We start from the raw sequence: 19,438 nt of genomic DNA on the forward strand, positions 1-19,438 counted from the left end.
TTTAAAAGATGGGCACTACATTAGCCTTTTTCCAGTCATCCGGGACCTCCCCTGATCACCATGAGTTTTCCAAGATAATGGCCAATGGCTCTGCAATCACATCCGCTAACTCCTTTAGCACCCTCGAATGCAGAGTATCTGGCCCCATGGACTTGTGCTCATCCAGCTTTTCTAAATAGTCCTGAACCAATTCTTTCTCCACAGAGGGCTGGTCACCTTCTCCCCATGCTGTGCTGCCCAGTGCAGTAGTCTGGGAGCTGACCTTGTTCATTAATATAGAGGCAAAAAACGCATGGAGTACATTAGCTTTTTCCACATCCTCTGTCACTAAGTTGCCTCCCTCATTCAGTAAGGGGCCCACACTTTCCTTGACTTTCTTCTTGTTGCTAACATACCTGAAGAAACCCTTCTTGTTACTCTTAACATCTCTTGCTAGCTGCAACTCCGAGTGTGATTTGGCCTTCCTGATTTCACTCCTGCATGCCTGAGCAATATTTTTATACTCCTCCCTGGTCATTTGTCCAATATTCCACTTCTTGTAAGCTTCTTTTTTGTGTTTAAGATCAGCAAGGATTTCACTGTTAAGCCAAGCTGGTCGCCTGACATATTTACTATTCTTTCTATACATCGGGATGGTTTGTTCCTGCAACCTCCACAAGGATTCTTTAAAATACAGCCAGCTCTCCTAGACTCCTTTCCCCCTCATGTTATTCTTCCAGGAGATCCTGCCCATCAGTTCCCTGAGGGAGTTAAAGTCTGCTTTTCTGAAGTCCAGGGTCCGTATTTTGCTGCTCTCCTTTCTTCCTTGTGTCAGGATCCTGAACTCGACCATCTCATGCTCACTGCCTCCCAGGTTCCCATCCACTTTTGCTTCCCCTGCTAATTCTTCCCTGTTTGTGAGCAGCAGGTCAAGAAGAGCTCTGCCCCTAGTTGGTTCCTCCAGCACTTACACCAGGAAATTGTCCCCTACACTTTCCAAAAATTTCCTGGATTTTTTGTGCATTGCTGTATTCAGGGCCGGCTCTAGGTTTTTTGCTGCCCCAAGCAAAAAAAAATTTGGCTGCCCCCCGTCCCAGCCCTGGGCTCCTCGCCGCACCCCCCTGCCGCCCCAGCCCTGGGCTCTCCTCCACCACCCACACCCCCCTGCTGCCCCAGCCCTAGGATCTCACCCCCCCGACCCACACCCCCCTGCCCTGGGCTCTCAGCCCCCCACCTGCACCCCCCTGCCACCCCAGCCCTGGGCTCTCACCCCCCCAACAGCACTCCCCCTGCTGCCCCAGCCCTGGGCTCTCCCCCACAAACACACACACACACCCTGCCCCCCACCATTGCCCCCATACACACCTCCTGCCACCCCAGCCCTGGGCTCACCCCCGCCCCCACCTGCACCCTCCTTCCGCCACAGCCCTGGGTCACTGGTAGCTCGCTCCCAGGGCAGGTCATTCAGCAGGAATTTTAGATGTGCACAGAACACAGACAGGATTGGTTCCCATATGGTTACAGAACTGCAGTAAAGTGGAACAATTTTCAGCTTGTGTGATTGGAAGATATCTGGATGCATATTATAAGACTGTCCTACATAATTGAGGAAAAGTTGAGGTGCCTTTATTATTCTTTTGTTCCACTCTTTCTTTCTATGGGGAATTTGCCAATGCAATATCACTGTCTTCCTTTTAAACAAACAAACAAACAAACAAACAAACAAACAAAAAGGCAATGGCTGTTGAAAATAGCAATTCCAGTCCTAATAACCACTGGGAAGCATTTCTTGCTCAATTTTATCCTACTTTTTCTACAGCAAGTTACAGTGGATCAGTATATTTGATTTGGGAGAAATGAAGTAACAGCTGCCCAAACTGAGCTTGAGCACTCCTTAATTTTGAGGTGTTCAAATCTGGAAGGCAGGTGCTAGGGGGGGGAGGGGCGGGAGGCCTGTGGCTCCGCAGGGGAGCACGGCAGCATGTATGCAGCAGCGTGTCTGGCGCTGCGCGAAGCCAGACACGCTGGTCTGAGTGGCACGGTAAGGAGGCTGGGGGGGTTGGAGAAGGGGTAGGGGGTTCCGGAGGAGGCAGTCAAGGGACAGGGAGCAGGGGGGGTTGGATGGGGCGGAGGTTCGGGGGTGAGTAGTCAGGGGCAGGGAGAAGGAGGGGTTAGATGGGTCAGGGGTTCAGGGGGGCAGTCAGGGAACAGGCAGCAGTTGGATAGGCATGGGAGTCCCAGAGGTTTGTCAGGGGACAGGTAGGGGGTGGAGTCCTGGGGGGGTTTCAGGAGGAGGCTGTTGGGGACAAGGACCATTGGGCCTTAGATAGGGGGTGGGGTCCTGGAGGGCAGTTGGGGTAGGGGTCTCGGGAGGGGTGATCAGAGGACAGGTAGCAGGGGGATTGGATGGGTTGGGGTTTCTGTGGGGGGCAGTCGGAGGGAGTGGATGAGGGCAGGGTGGGACTATCCTCCCTCCCCGTGGAGTGTCCTATTTTTTTAATGTTAAAATATGGAATCCCTACTCACAGTGCAGCTCTCCATTCACAGCAGGCTGCAGCATGAGGTCTCAGCTTCCTCACTCCCTCCCCCTCTTTCCTGTTGGTAGTGGCCAAGGGAATGCTGGGAAATGTAGTTCTTTCCCTGCTCCAGGGCTGGCTCTATAGGCAGGGAGCTAACCAAAGAACTACAGCTCCCAGGACCCCCTGTTGGTTCTCAGCTCCCATGCTGGATCCCTGCCGCCCCTGCAAATGGGCTGCCCCAAGCACGTGCTTGCTTTGCTGGTGCCTAGAGCTGCCCCTGGCTGTATTGCTCTCCCAGCAGATATTGAGGTGATTGAAGTCCCCCATGAGAACCAGGGCCTGTGATCTAGTAACTTCTGTTAGCTGCCGGAAGAAAGCCTTGTCCACCTCATCCCCCTGGTCTGGTAGTCTATAGCAGACTCCCACCACGACATCACCCTTGTTGCTCACACTTCTAAACTTAATCCAGAGATCTCAGGTTTTTCTGCAGTTTTATACTGGAGCTCTGAGCAGTCATACTGCTCTCTTACATACAATGCAACTCCCCCCACCTTTTCTGCCCTGCCTGTCCTTCCTGAACAGTGTATATCCATCCATGACAGTACTCCAGTCATGTGATTTATCCCACCAGGTTTCTGTTATTCCAATCACATCATAATTCCTTGACTGTGCCAGGACTTCCAGTTCTCCCTGCTTGTTTCCTGGGCTTCTTGCATTTGTGTATAGGCACTTAAGATATTCAAGGGACACCATCATAGGACCTAACCACATCAGCCATACCATCAGGGGTTCGTTCACCTTCACATCTACCAATGTGATTTATGCCATTATGTGCCAACAATGCCCCTCTGCCATGTACATTGGCCAAATTGGACAGTCTCTACACAAAAGAATAAATGGACACAAATCAGACATCAAGAATTGTAACATTCAAAAACCAGTGGGAGAGCACTTCTATCTCCCTGTACACACAATAACAGACTTAAAAGTGGCAATTTTTCAACAAAAAAGCTCCAAAGACAGACTTCAGTGAGAAACTGCAGAACTGGAATTAATTTGCAAACTGCACACCGTCAAATTAGGCCTGAATAAAGACTGGGAGTGGCTGGGTCTCTACAAAAAGTAATTTTCCCTCTGTTGATACTCACACCTTCTTGTCAACTGTTGGAAATGGGCGACGTCCACCTTGATTGCATTGGCCTCATTAGCACTACAAAAGTAATCAACTGTTGAGAATAGGCCACTTCCACCTTAATTGAATTGGCCTCGTTAGTGCTGACCCCCCACTTGGTAAGGCAACTCCCATCTTTTCATATATATACTGCTTACTGTGTTTTTCAGTGCATGCATCTGATGAAGTGGATTTTAGCCCACAAAAGCTTATGCCCAATTAAATGTGATAGTCTCTAAAGTGCCATAAGAACTCCTCATTGTTTTTGCAGATACAGACTAATGCGGCTACCACTCTGAAACCTGTCACATTAAACCAGTTTCCAAAAGGGCATGGAAAGATAAACTGGTTAGTTTGCACTTATATGGCAGCTTTCATCAAAAGGATCTCAAATCACTTTACAATTAAAGCTGAGCAAAATTTGGAATTTCTATCCCTCAGGAAATTCTGACTGTTCAATATTGTTTTCACCCTAAATTGGGATGAAAAGTTGAAATTTTTCACAGAATGAAAATTCCAAAAATATGTATTTGGAATTATTGAAATGTTTTGTATCAACATTTTTGATCAAAATGAAATATTTTGACATTCCCAGAATTGAAATATTTCATTTTCGTTTCTTCAACCAAAAGGCTTCATTTTGAATCATTTCAACATTAAATTGCATTTTCCTATTATGGCGTGTGGTCTTATAGGCATTGTAGTCTGGCCAGAGAGGCTGGCCCTGAGAGGAGAATGGGAGCATCAAGTGCTCAAACTAGAACTCCCATAATGCACCTGAATCATGTGACTCCCATGATGCACTATGTAGTTCAATCAAAGGGAAATCAGTATATTACTTTATGGAAGATGTAGTCCTCCAGGGAACTCAGCCCTCTGGGAAAAATGGGAACAAGAACTGCAAATCCTATAAGTAAATGCACCATTTAATATTTTGTTGAATTGATTTAAATAGAATGTTTCAGGTCAGAAAATTGAATTTTTTTGGCAAAAATCTACATTTTCCTGTAGAAATTCAGTTTTGCAGAACTGCATTTTCCACTGGAAAATTGTGATGGAAAATTCCCAACCAGCTTTATTTACACTTATTAAGGGCTAGACTGTACTCTTGTCTTACTTGACTAAGCCCATGAGTAAGATGGAGTATGTTCAAACTTGGTGGGTGAGGTAATATCTTTTATTGGATTAACTTATTTTATTTAGAAAGACAAGCTTTTGAGCTACACAGAGCCCTTCTTCAGGTCTGGGACAGGTACACAGAGTGTCACAGTTAAATACAAAGTCAAACAGATCGTTTAGCATAAGTAGTTAACACATATTGTAAGGGACCATTCAAGGTAGCATGACCTGTTAAAACTTCTGCAGTCATAGGACAAAAAGAGATTAGTGGGTTACAGATTGTCGTAATAAACCATAAATCCAGTGTCTTATTCATACCATGATATCTAGCGTGTAGAAAAGTTATGAATTTCAGCTCCTATAACTTTGCTAGTTAGTTGTGACACTGAGTACCTGTCCCACACTCAAGGAAGAGCTTTGTGTAGCTCAAAAGCTTATCTCTCATCAAGAAGTTGGTTCAATAAAATATATTATCTCATCCTCCTTGTCTCCTAATATCCTGGGACAGAGCTACAATAATACTGCATATGTTTAGGCTTGGCAGAATTAGATTTTTATTTTTTAATCATTGTAATGGATAATATCAATATTCACTTTTAAGCATTTTTTTAGAATTGTATCTATTTAAATTTTCACTGTTGCATGACATTATGGGTTTTAAGCAATTTTGTTATTTTTATCTATTTAAATTTTCAGTCATGGGAAATTATGGTGGGGGGATCAGACATTACTTATTTAATGACAGTAGATGTTGAGATTCAAAATGTTAAAGTTTTATAGCCATTAAAATACAAATTGTCAACATCACATGTCAAAATATATAAAGTAAATATCCTTAATGCAAACTCTAAGAAGTTCTCAAGCAGCATTTTTTTTAACTTTGCCTATTTGTAAATTTCGATTATTATCAATGGAAATACTTTTTCATTGGTTTGTGTATGTATGGTGAAATCTATCTTTATTGAGACCTCCGATAAAAATCAAATCCTCCCAAGCCTAAGTATGTTCAGCTCAATAAGATCTATCCAGATATTGAGTCTGGGTCAAGTTCTAGATCTGAGGTGGAGTACAGCCCTTGTTCTTCCCTCTGGGAGCAAGTGGGGGCAGAGACGGATGGACAGTGGGTACAGCCTTGACTCCAAGCCCACCCTGCCTACTCACTGACCAAAACAACCAGTCAGGCACAAGGGAGGAAATAAACTATGTCCTGAAGTAACATATCTTCCCCAGGAGCAAGAAGAGACCCAGAGAGAAACTGTATCTCAGGGGAATGTCCCTGAGACAGAGCAGTACCTCCTGGGGCTACTCTTGGGATGATGCAGCTTGCACACCACCCAGTGTTTAGGGCTGTGCCTAAAGAAATAATCTACCTCTATAATTAAATATGCCTCATAAAACTCTTCTGGGGTGGGCACAGTAAGTAGTCCCATTTTATAGACAGGTAAACTGAAAAACTGAAAGATTTAATAACTTGCTAAGGAACATACAGTAAGTCAATGACAGCAAGAATAACACAGGAATCCTGAATAAATAATAATAATGTACTATTTAACAAAAAACAAGAGTGAAGCTGACTATACACGATTTTGTGCAATCTGAAATATTCTACTTGCATAAGTGGTTTCCTCACAGGAAGGCAATTTACACTGTTTGTATGGAAAGCTCACTTTGCTATACTATCTTTGAAGCAAGATTGGTGTAATGAATTGTGTTTTGTTTAACTGCCACCTGGGGAAGATGAAGAGGATGGAATAAAGACAGATGACCAGCAAGATAGCTTTTTGCTGGTGTCATAAATATTACAGATTCCATTTCACATTTAGTTCTCATATTGTGCTCAGAGGTTGCATAATTCACTAATCAATTATCATATCTATTTATTTCTTTATCTAGGTACTCCTGCTATAATCATGATCATCATATATGCGTGCCTTACAAAATCCAGATAAGAAAAAACCAAATGTGCTGTGAATCCCAGGCATAATAGAGTGAGTTATAGATCTCTGATTTCATTACTAATGTGAGTACTGTAATCTATTGAAGTCAATAATCCAAATTCTCCTGACCTGGCAAGTGTACTATGTTGCTGTACCAGCCCAGTCCTACGCATAAAACAAAGAAGCCTGAAGGCTGCTCTATTTTATACCAATTACCAATACCCTCAGCTGCAGCTCTAGCAGCTGGTGATCAGCTCAGTACTGGGGTGTCCTGGTCATACCCCTATTTTCCCTGGCTACTTTCCTGGGTCTCGGGGGACCAGGTAAGGTGTGACATAGGAACTACTACAGTGGTCTTATGCATGGGGGAAGTTCCACTGGACAGTTACTATGCAGAGGGGATGCTCAGTTGACCAGTTGCCTACCTTAAGGCAGTTTAGCTCCACGGGTACGGCACAAAGCTGGCTTAATGAGCCCAAGAATCCAGTCCAAGGGAACTAATTTCATGAGTAAGGTGAGGAGTATTTAAGCCTTGTTCTGTGGAATTAAGCACTTATTTTAACTCTCTTTCTCTCTCTCTCTCTGTTTCAGTATATTTTGGTTTGGCAGAGTGAAAATGTATTCTTTGAACAATATTCTGCCTTCTATGGGACAATCTTCAAGCCTGATCCTGAAAAGTACTGAGTGCTGTTCTTTCTCATAGAAGTCAATAGGTGCTAAGGGCCCTTGACAGATTACAGGATCAAGCCCTTATTTACCACTCTGCATGCCAACATTTCATCTGAGAGAGAAATATAAACAAATCAACTTTTCCATTATATACTATTCTAGTCTATTCAGGTTCTTATACCGTGCTCATCACTGTAGTATCTGGGCACCTTCCAGTTATGCGTTAAATGATGAGACTAATATCTGTCATGTGTTGTTTGTTCTCTCATCTTCTCCCCAGGGGGAGAAGTGTACACGGAGGAATGTTTTGTTTTGGTAGGTTTTATATATATATATATATATATATATATATAATACACATGTTGTTGTGCATTTATGTTAGAGAAAGCTAAATCAAAGAAATATGCCTTGTACTTGGAGCGGAAGGTGGTGAGGTTTTTGATGGTTCTTAGTTCCCAAGGCTGTCCATAGTCTCGGACTGCCCTGGTGAAGGTTCTATCTCCCACACATTTGTCCTCTACCCTTATTTACTCCTGAGGAGAAAACACCCGCTGCCCCCACAGAATTCCTGTGCTTCCCTGCAGAAAACAGCAGAGAAGCAAATGGAAGGCGTGTGGGGGAGGGGGCGACAATGGCCACAGTTTTTTGGGGGTGGGGGTTCTCTCCTCCAAACATAGGCAAGGCATTGGGGGCACATGGGGTTACATGCCACTGCCCCTCCTAATTCTGCAAGTGCAGAGCTGCCCAGCCGAAGGAGGCTGTACCTTGGCTCCACTGACTTTGCATCTGAACGCCATCTCCTGGGTCCTAGTGCCAGTTGTGCTTCCTTTTGTGTGCTGGGAGCCTTCCTGTTTTCTATTCTGTGCAACAGTGAGTGCCCGCAATGGGGCTGGGTAAGAGGGGATGGGGGAAATAAGGGAAAGGGGCTGAGGGGGTAGGGGAAGAGGCAGTGGGGAAGGAGGGAGTGGAATAGGACAGGGGGAGGGGAATGTGGGAATGAGGAGAGGGGGATGGAGAAGAAAAGGGGATAGGGGAATCGCAATGGGAAGTGGGAGCCAAGCATGCAGTGTCCCCTCGGCAGCAGCTGGGGCTCCCCAGTTAAGCAGGCCCATTGAACCCTCACCCTGACAAGCCTACACCTGGACCCCCACCCCCACTGATCCCCAACCAGCTGCACCTGGACCCCCACCCCATCAAGTCCCACTCCCCTGGCACCTGGACCTCCCCACTAAGCCCCTCACACCCAGACCCCCTGCCGAGCCCGATATTCCCACACCCAGACCCCCTTGTTGAGCCCCAACCACCTTCACCTGGATCCTCTGCAGAGTCCCATTACCCCTGCATCCAGAACCCACCACAAGCCCCTGTACATCCAGATCTCCCACTGAGCCACCCGCACCCAGATTGCCCCACACAGAAACCTCTTACCCCACACCTGGATCCCCCCACACTAAGCTCCTCCATATTTGGATCTTGCTGGACTGAGCCTGCCCACCCAAACCTGGTGCACCTAGCGCAGAGGGCAGGACTCAGAGATGTTTCTGGGGCAAGCACAGCCCTTGCACTGTGTCAGGGTCAGGTGCAGCCTCACTGACGAGTCCCTGTACGGGGGATGTGCGGGCTTCAGGGTGAGCTCCCACCTCAATGCAGCCAGTGGCCTGGCTCCCCACTGCCATGCTGGCGCCACATTTATTTATTGACAAATAAAATTTGAAGAATTTTAAAATATTGTGTGCATAATTTTTAATTTTTTGGTGCAGAATTCCCTCAGGAATACCTTATTTTAGATCCAGAGAAGCAAAGTTGTTGACCATGTTCTTCATCCCGGAGCTTTTGGCAGTCTTTGAGATATCCTGGACCCAGGCCTTGGTCCTTATCTTCAAAGCACTCTAAGACCTTGGACTTGATTTGATATTCTATAGGAAGCCAGCATAATAAGCAGAGTACAGGTTTGATATGCTTGCAGTAACCTGTGTTGCTGTAGAGATCTACTGCAGTTTTCTGTATTAGCTGGAGTTTGGCTTTATGCCCAAGTGCATCACATTGCTGTAGTTCAATCAAGACATGATGAAGATGAGAATGTCTGAGGCCAGATCATCATCTGCCAGAATGTGGTGGAGTCTCCTAGCCAACTTGAGATGATAGAAAGTGTACTTGCAGATGCTGCTATGTGAGAGTTTAGTGTCAGCAAGGAATCCAAGAATACTCCTAGCTTTGGACTGATCTGACCAATTGTGGTTGTGTGCCTTCAAACAAAGATGCTGTACTTTGGCTTCAGAATGCTTTCCTACACCCACCAACATGACCTCTGTCTTGCTTGGGTTCAGCTTCAGCCAGCTGTTCTTCATCCACAAGCTGATTTCAAGCACTGAGGTATCTTGGTGGTAACTGTATGGTTGTATTTGGTGATGGATAGCTACAGCTGTGTGGCATCTGCATATTGCTTGCACTTGAATTTGTTTCATCTGACCATTTCACCTACTGGCTCTATATAGGTGTTGAAAAGAACCGGAGGGAGAATTTATCCTGCGGGACTCCACAAGTGAGGAGGCTAATAGTGGAGTGTGGCAGGGTTCTCGCAGTCCAGCCTGGACTGTGGGACCGCTGAACCCTCCAAACCCACCAACCTGGGATGGCCCTCACACTGTGATGCTGCTGTCAAGCTACAAGCCTCTGACAGGTTTTGCATTTATACAGACATCCACAGGCAATGACACACCCACCTGAGTTACATGAATGATCTCCCAGCCACTCATGAACTATCAATAAGGAATCTTCAAGCTTCCCAGTCTTGCATCCCAGAATTGTACCATCTTACACTGGTCAGAAGCCTCACCAGTGTAAGCTCGTTACCTAGTTTGCCACTCCCTCAGTGTGGAATAGATATACACTAGCCTTTGTAGTCTGAGCTGAGATTTCCCAAGCACTTCAACTAAAACACTCTGTTTTAGTAAAATATAAAACAGATTTATTAACTACAGAAAGATAGATTTTAAGTGATTAGAAGTAGCAGGCATAGAGCTCAAAGTTGGTTACCTAAGAAACAAAAATAAATCTGCAGCCTAAATTCTAACTTAAACAGACTAAGCAAGATTTGAATCAACCATCTCACCCTAACAGATGGTACAAGCAGGTTACAGTTCTCAATACACAGACTGGACCACTTTCCAGCCTGGGACCAAACTTCCCCTGTTCAAAATCTTTTTCTTGCAGAGGTTCTTCCAGATGTTGAGATGGAGGGTGGGGAGAAAGAGATCAAGTGATGCTGTCACTCTCCCTCTTTTATACTTTCTTCAGCTGCTAGAAAAATCCTTGCTAGATGTGGGGGTCAGGCAGTCTCCATTGGTCAAGCCATTTTCCCTGCATGCCTTCTCTAAGGAGTCTCTGGGATAGTTGATGGGCCATCAATGCCTATCTGACCCTCCTTTATTGCAACTGAAAGGCTGGCTGTGGGCATTTCCCAACCTCGCAACATATTTCAGTAGCACATATAGCAATATTTCATAACTTCACACACAATGATAGTACAGTACATACAATCCAAAACATAACTGATTCATGTCTTTCATGATCACACCACTATAGGAGGCTTTGGAAAGCATTAGTCTCATTATTCTTTGGGATACACCCCAAACTCAAGTAACTCGTTTTACAGAAAAATTGTGCCTCTATGTATGTTGGGATTCTCATTTATATTTCTACTTCCCTCAAACTGAAGTGGAGAAGCTTTGCGGTGCCCAAAAGCCAGTTCCTTCCATTGAGAATGTCCTGCTATTGCCCCCAAAGTACAACTCTAAGGCCAGGTCTACACTACCCCCCTAATTCGAACTAAGGTACGCAACTTCAGCTACGTGAATAACGTAGCTGAAGTTCGAAGTACCTTAGTTCGAACTTACCTTGGTCCACACTCGGCAGGCAGGCTCCCCCGTCGACTCCGCGGTACTCCTCTCGCCGAGCTGGAGTACCGCAGTCAACGGCGAGCACTTCCGGGTTCGACTTATCGCGTCCAGACTAGACGCGATAAGTCGAACCCAGAAGTTCGATTGCCAGCCGCCGAACTAGCGGGTAAGTGTAGCCAAGGCCTCAGTCTATGACTACATTAGGAAAAATAGGTGTGTTTTTCTAATGAGATAGCTAACATGTAAAATCCTAGTGTTCACCTGAACCAGCTATGTCCAAGTTAAACTACAACTGTCCTGCCTAGGATTTTACAAAGTGTTAGCTATCTTGTAAAAATACACCCGTTTGCCTAGAGTAAATATGACCTAAGAACTGTCACTCTGAACACTCTCAGCTGACCTCAAGTATCAGATTAACATATTAGGAGAGAAGTGGTTTCTGTGTTCAAGCAAGAAAGGATTTATTAGGTCAAGGCCAACAAGCTGAATTGCATCAAGAAACAAATTGTAAGACTGTTAAATTCTAATTGCTGTTAAATGACAACCAGTGCAAATGGAACTCAAAGTCCCATTGATACTTTTTCTGCAACTTCTTGAACTCCCAGGGCTAAAATCAGTGATGACACCAATGGTGGTGCAAGTGAAATACCATTGGTCTAGATTCACTACTCTGTAATTCCAGTTTTATGCTGGTATACGTCAACTGATTTCACTATAGTTGCACCAGCTTAAAAAAGAAGCAATGTAGTGGTGAAACAGGCCACTAAATCTGCATAAGTGAATGTAGGTTGGTGTAACCTACATTCTGAGGGAGAGGAATTCAAGGTTGTAGCAAGAAAAGCAAACAATAGAAGATTTTAGACACTTAAAAGAACTACATACCCTGAAGATGGTGTTGCCTTGCCTGACAGCTGTTTGAGCTCAGCTACGGAGAGGAAAGAGATCTATTGGGTGGAAGAATTTGCCACTCTCCCCAAGTAAAATGGTCATTTTTATTTATCTATTTATTTATTTCAATTTTTATCGCCCCCCCCCCCCAATATCTTATTCAAAATGACTAAACCGAGGTCTAGGTTCTTCTCTGCAGAAATTTTAAATATAATCATGTTAAGACATACACATGTACTTCACTGATTGAGAAGTTAGTCAGTAATAGCGTGAGGGCACTCCGCAACCTCCAGAGAACGGACACAGAAGTCTTTCCCAACTGCCCTTCTCCAGAGACTAGGAATGCCACTGCAACTGAAGGCTGGTATTTTCTTTTTTAATTAATGAAATGGAAGCTAAGCCTGGGACCTGTTCATCTATCCCACTAGGGGTATATGCAGTCAGAGTTATTGTAGACCTGATAGCCCCTGTGGAAAGTGTGGCCTCAGTTGGGGCACATGCACAGATTCAGCAAAGATAGTTATTGTGCATGGGAGACATGAACTTTCCTCGCACCCAAGCTGGAATTTATGGGCCAGGTTCGCTGGTATGTTCTGGTTGCTTTTTGCCACTCCAATGATGCAAACAGCCATAAACCTGGCTTAGCCAGAATGTATGAGTGAATCTAGTCCTATTTATTTAGCCATTTCACACAGCTGGTCAGCCTTTTCCCCGAGAAGGTCAGCCCACTTCACAGCCAGCAATTCCCAAGGCCACAAATATTTTCTTCTGAATAGGATCACGGATTGTTTATTAATTATGATTATAGTATTACTCTAATGCAGCAAGTATGAAACCCTTTAACTTGTGCCTCTGGGCTGGGAATCCCTGTTGGCATTCCAAGTAGGGCAAGGACAGAGTGACTAGCTTGGAGAGTTCCATGACAGTTGGGAAATGGCAGTTGGGGAGAGGGATTGTATCAGGGTATGTCTGCACTACAAGTGCTCCAGTGACAAAGCTGCAGCTATGCCGCTGTAGCGTAGACACTTACTATGGTGATGGAAGGGGTTTTTCCATCATTGTAGTAACTCCACCCCCCCCCCCCCGAGAGGCAGTAGCTAGGTCAATGGAAAAATTCTTCCGTTGGCCTACCTGCATCTATAGTGGGGGTTAGGTTGACTTAACTACGTTGCACAGGGCATGAAACTTTTCACAGCCCTGAGCGATTTAGCTAAGTTTACCTACGTTTTAGGTGTAGACCAGGCCAAGATCCAAGGAACCAGGCTTTGTTGTGGCTCCTCTTCCAGGATGTATGAGGCTTGTTTGAGGCTTAGGAGGGGAGGAAAAGAAAGTTAAGTGGGTAGAGAGATTAGGGGAGGACAAGCTTGAGCAGAGAGAAACAAAGCTATTCAACAAAATTATTGTAACATGGAAACAGAATTTGGTTCCCTGCTCAAAGGTAGTGGAAAGAGAAATGAGAGGAGCCTTTGGAATAAGACCGCTTCAGACACAGGAGTAGTAAAGAGGAATATCATTAGCTTTGACAACATGAGATATGGGGTAAGTGGGATGTGGGGAGAGAGGATGTGTTTCCAAACACCACAGATGGATTTTGACAACTGTTTTGAACCCAGTTTGGCCTTATTTATGTCAACAACCAAACCAGCTTCCAAACTTGGGCAGGAGGAAGCCAGGTTTGAAACGTGCTATCTGACAACGTGGGTCTTTTCTACAGTGTGGATATGACCAAATATCCCTGGGAAGGGGAGAGTTGGTAAAAGGCATCACCTGCAGAGGATTTTGAGAATGAAAGAGGAGAAAAGAACTACAGCTGCCATGGCTGAGGTGGTGGCAGCAGCAGCAGCAGCTATGAGAAGGATATCATTGTGCTATATACTTGGGTGAGTACTGACATAGCTCCTTATTGGCCAGGCATCTGCCTCTCTGGTAACATACTTCACCCAACAAACCAGGGATTTGTTAAAACTGTTTTGATTTTCTGAGTGACAGTAAAATATATTGTTAAAATACAGTTATTTTAAGAAATGTTAATGCTTCTGCAGAACAGAGATCGTTATAGTTAAACTGTGTTATTGGATTCAATAATGAACAAAATGGCCCAGATCCACAGAGGTATTTAGGGTCCTAATTTCCATTTCCATTAGGAAAAAAGTGGCCAGCACATCCCTCGGCCCGCACTGCTTCCCGCACTCCCCATTGGCCTGGAACGGCAAACCGTGGCCAGTGGGAGTTGCGATCGGCCGAACCTGTGGATGCTGCAGGTAAACAAACTGGCCCGGCCCGCCGGCGGATTTCCCTGACGGGCTGTATGCCAAAGGTTGCCGATCCCTGCCTTAGAACCTGTCATTTTTCCAAGATACCACAGAACTGAGCATTTTTGCTGCAGAATTCATTATTTTGCAGCAGACAGCCATCCAGCATTTTTTTCTGTCTCCCTGCTCTGCTGAGACCTGCCTGCAATTTTCCCACAAATGGAGATTAATTGGTTTAAAGTGGATGCTCTCTCTAGAGTTCTGTTGTATAGAACCTGGCCAAAGATGAATTAGGAAGCTAGAGTCCACTTTGCAGGGAGCAAGGGGAGATGGATGTTAACCCTTGGCAGCTAGGTTGCCTAGAGAGTAGAAGTAGCATCTGAGGCCTGAGGTGCTGAGAAGATGAACCACTGAAACTTACATCCTCCTCCCTTCTCTGGTATGTATGGGATGAAGGAAGGAGATTCTAAACTGTATCACCCAGACAATGGTTTAACTACTGAAGCCCGACTAGCTTGGCTGTCTAGAGAACACATAGAAAAAATACATAATCAGAAATAATCTTTGCTGAAAATAATCATTGACCGATTTTACATCAATGAGTGTTTTCAACTATGAACCATAGTTGTTTGTATGTCTCGTGTGGGAAGGATGGAAATGAAGGGTATTTCATGGAGACATTTAATGGAGAAATAATCATTTAACATTATTACAGAATTTAGGAGTCCTGCAGAATTATAGGGTGCTTGCAGCCGAATTTGGTCCCATTATGCCAGGAAGCACACAGTGTCCTTTTGATAGCTCTTCCATCTTGGCCCAGTTCCCTGGGGGTACTGAGAATTGTTTCCACATTGTAACTTATGTTTGAACCATTTTTTGAATTGTGTTGGGACTTGGCCTATACGGTACAATTAGAGCTATGTGGGAACCAGAATTTCCATTTCATGGGAAATTCCACAATTTCAAAAATTGTTTTTGTTTTGAATCAGAATGAAACGTTGAATTCTGAAATTTCCTGCAAAAATTAAATTTTTGAATTATTTTTGTTTTGGATCAAACAAAATGTTTCACTTCAATGTTGACTTTTTATTATATATTATAATTTATAAAGTAATATAAAATAAATTTGAAATTTGTTTCAAAATTTAAAAATGAACATATCAAAATGTGATGTTTTCTCATTATCAAAATGCTTCATTCCCCCCCCCCCCCCCCAAAAAAAAACATTTTTGTCAAGACTGACATGTTCCCATGGAAAGTTTTGAATTCAATTAAATAGTATTTTCTGACAGAAAAACATTCTAGTTAGTATATGTGGAGGTTATTGTCTTCTATGTATCTGCCTTGCAATACAAACTTTATGTTTCTTCATCCAGGGGTCCATATGTGGCCCTGACTTGCCTCTCTCTGACTGTTTGTCACCTGTTCAATATTTTCCACCACTCTCCTATCTCCTCTTATAGATTCAAATAGTCTCTACAATTCTCGTGGATGTATGACAATGCATTGTACGATTTCTTTGTTTCTCCAGAGAATCTATGGAATTATAGTGAGACCTCTTAAGCTTTTAACCTCCAATACTAAGAATACAGTCAATACAGTGCCTTTCTGAATTCAATTGTATTACAACTTCTGAGGACAATGTTAAACTAATTTTCTACTTGAATCCTCCCAGAGTTGGGATGGGGAGTTAGTATTTTCAATTACTGATTTTTCTCATGATCTCACCTTAGCATATGAATATTATTTAGGCAACTATTACATTTAGAATTTGGGAAGTGCTCTGCTTCCCATTCATCAACTAATTAAAATACAACTCCCATTTATTTTGATTTGCCTATGCTGGAACCTCTTAGTTTTCTTACTAAATGTTACCCTTTTTCAACCCTATCATTTGTTAACTGATCCATTTTGTTGGCTGGGAGATCTGACTTCAGGGCCACTGAATTGTCTTTTATACCAGATTCCTTGATGCTGTTTGAGTTTGCATAATTTAGGCAAATTGATTCTTTTGGACTGAATTTTAATTATTTTGCCTTTTTAATTTTAATTAATTGCCTATTTAAGTATTTTACCTTTTAGTATAAAATGTTTACTACTAAAATGTCTTGTGATAGTGCCCTATAAGCAAAGACTTAAAACAAAAACTCTGTTCTAGAACACTGTACCATGTGTTGCAGAATTTTGTACTAAAAACATAACTGCAATATAGAAAGTTGAGGGGGGCGGGGGGAGAAGAGGAATGGGAGGTTTTTGCAGCTGGCGAGAAGACAATTGGGTTTCTGGCACCTGGGAAGGTCTGGAAGTCAGTTTGGAACAAGCACATTAGTTGGATGTTTCTGCTAAAATGATTACCTTTAGTGTGATATTTGGATTGTCATAGGTGTTAACTACACTACAGACCTATATCAGTGTAACTATGTTGCTCAGGGATGTGAAAAATCCACACCACTGAATGATGTCGTTATACTGACCTAACCCCACCATGTAGATGCTATGTCAGCGAGAGAGCTTCTCCTAACAACATAGCTACCACCTCTTGGGGAGGTAGATTAACTACACTGTCAGGAAAACTCTCCCATCAGCTTAAAACATCTTCTTTAAAGCACTGCAGCAGCACTGATGCAGCGTTTTAAAGGCACGTCTACACTTAAAACACTGCAGTGCCTGTGCTGCTACAGCGCTTTAATAAAGATCCTCTAAGCCAAGGGGAGAGAGCTTTCCTGTCATAGAATCATAGAATAGAATCATAGAATATCAGGGTTGGAAGGGACCTCAGGAGGTCATCTAGGTCAACCCCCGGCCCTGCTCAAAGCAGGACCAATCCCCAGCTAAATCATCCCAGCTAGGGTTTTGTCAAGCCTGACCTTAAAAACCTCTAAGGAAGGAGAGATTCCACCGCCTCTGTAGGTAATCCATTCCAGTGCTTCACCACCCCCCTAGTGAAAAAGTTTTTCCTAATATCCAACCTAAACCTCCCCCACTGCAACTTGAGACCATTATTCCTTGTTCTGTCATCAGGTACCACTGAGAATAGTCTAGATCCATCCTCTTTGGAACCCCCTTTCAGGTAGTTGAAAGCAGCTATCAAATCCCCCCTCATTCTTCTCTTCTGCAGACTAAACAATCCCAGTTCCCTCAGCCTCTCCTCATAAGTCATGTGCTCCAGCCCCCTAATCATTTTTGTTGCCCTCCGCTGGACTCTTTCCAATTTTTCCATATCCTTCTTGTAGTGTGGGGCCCAAAACTGGACACATTACCTCAGATGAGGCCTCACCAATGTCGAATAGAGGGGAATGATCACGTCCCTCAATCTGCTGGCAATGCCCCTATTTATACAGCCCAAAATGCCGTTAGCCTTCTTGGCAACAAGGGCACGCTGGTGAGTCATATCTAGCTTCTCATCCACTGTAACCCTTACGTCTTTTCTGCAGAACTGCTGCCTGGTCTGTAGCAGTGCATGGGATTCTTCTGTCCTAAGTGCAGGACTCTGCACTTGTCCTTGTTGAACCTCATCAGATTTTTTTTGGCCCAATCCTCTAATTTGTCTAGGTCTCTCTGTATCCTATCCCTACCCTCCAGCGTATCTACCACTCCTCCCAGTTTAGTATCATCTGCAAACTTGCTGAGGGTGCAGTCCACGCCATCCTCCAGATCATTAATGAAGATATTGAACAAAACTGGCCCCAGGACCGACCCTTGGAGCACTCCACTTGATACCAGCTGCTAACTAGACACGGAGCCATTGATCACTACCCGTCAGCGTAGTTAATCCTCCTCCCCAAGAGGAGATAGTTATGTCCATATGGGGATGTTAGGTTGGTATAACTACATCACCCTGAGTGATGTAGTTATACTGATGTAGGTCTGTAGTGTAGACCAGACCTAAGTGTACACTTGCCCATGATTAAGCAAAGTTAACACCTCACAGCAATGAACCGGGCTATTCAGAGCTATTGTTTCAGGTACAGATTCCAGTTTTGGTTGGGACCTATTCCTGGAGGTTTCATCACTTGACATAATAAAATTAACCTTTAATTCCTAGAGACTCTAGGACAATCCTGGAGGTTTGGCAATGCTTTCAGGCCACATGCAGTATCAAGCAAATTTCACAATATCGGCTTATTTTGGTTTGTTTTCAAGGTTTTCCCCCCACAATTATGAAGTCTAGAAATGATTTTTCCCTGCAAAAGTGTTTAAATTCTGAGCAAAAAACAGAATATGCTACAAATTCGGTGACTATGGTATTGCAGAATAGATAGGGCCCTGACTATTTTACAGGGTGAACTTTAGGTCTGTGTCCATAAATATAGCACCCAAATGGAAAGGAATTAAGAAATGCTAGCTCAATTTTGGGTGAGGTTAGAAAACAAATGCAGTAGGGATTGCTATGAATGCTACAAGACCATTATTATAACCAATATAACCTGTGTTTTCAGATTTGTTAATGATTACTGCCTGTAGTGCACACTGAGACCATTGACCCGCACACCCCTCCCTCCCTTCCCCTCTACTGGATTATGGAACCTAGGTAATCTATGTCATTAGAGTGTATGGCTGCGCAGGTATAAACACGCAGGGCGCTCTGTAATTGGCGGTGCATGATGTAAGAGCCATGGCAATCATCCCTACTCAGTTCAGCACGTGTGTGACCTTTTCTTTGAATTCCCATTTCACAACAAGCGCAAGTAGCTTAGGCACTCGGGGCAGTGCATTTCGGAGCAATTACCCGCGCCTGGCACACTATACTGCGGAGGCGGGCGGTGTGCCGCCATCATCGCCCACAATGAGAAGTCAGGGCCCCGCAGGCACCCTTTCTGAAACACAACATGGGGCTCGGGATGCATAGGCCACCCTAGGTGGGCTACAGCTCTATGGGCAGCTCCTGGCTAGTATGGCAGCATAAGGAAAAAGAGAGAGTTGCGTTGTCACGGGTTGGGGGGGAGACAGAGACTTGCGCTGTGCTCTGGGGGGTGGGGAGTGCGCTGTGCTCTGGGGTGGGGTG

General features: G+C 44.3%; 2 long non-coding RNA genes across 2 annotated transcripts in view; one reads left to right on the forward strand and one right to left on the reverse strand.

Moving 5' to 3' along the window:
• LOC135981746 (uncharacterized) overlaps positions 1 to 14,132 on the forward strand; it is a 37,749-nt gene extending 23,617 nt beyond the window's left edge. Inside the window, exons 2-3 of the long non-coding RNA XR_010598915.1 lie at positions 6,682 to 6,776; positions 13,896 to 14,132. This is a non-coding gene — a long non-coding RNA (uncharacterized LOC135981746). The remainder of the gene's footprint in view (positions 1 to 6,681; positions 6,777 to 13,895) is intronic.
• Positions 1 to 19,438, reverse strand: part of LOC135981747 (uncharacterized) — a 32,521-nt gene that overhangs the window by 12,991 nt on the left and 92 nt on the right. The gene's annotated exons all lie outside the window — the stretch shown is intronic.

Source organism: Chrysemys picta, chromosome 2 (genome assembly GCF_011386835.1).
Source record: "Chrysemys picta bellii isolate R12L10 chromosome 2, ASM1138683v2, whole genome shotgun sequence".
Lineage (NCBI taxonomy): Eukaryota > Metazoa > Chordata > Testudines > Emydidae > Chrysemys > Chrysemys picta.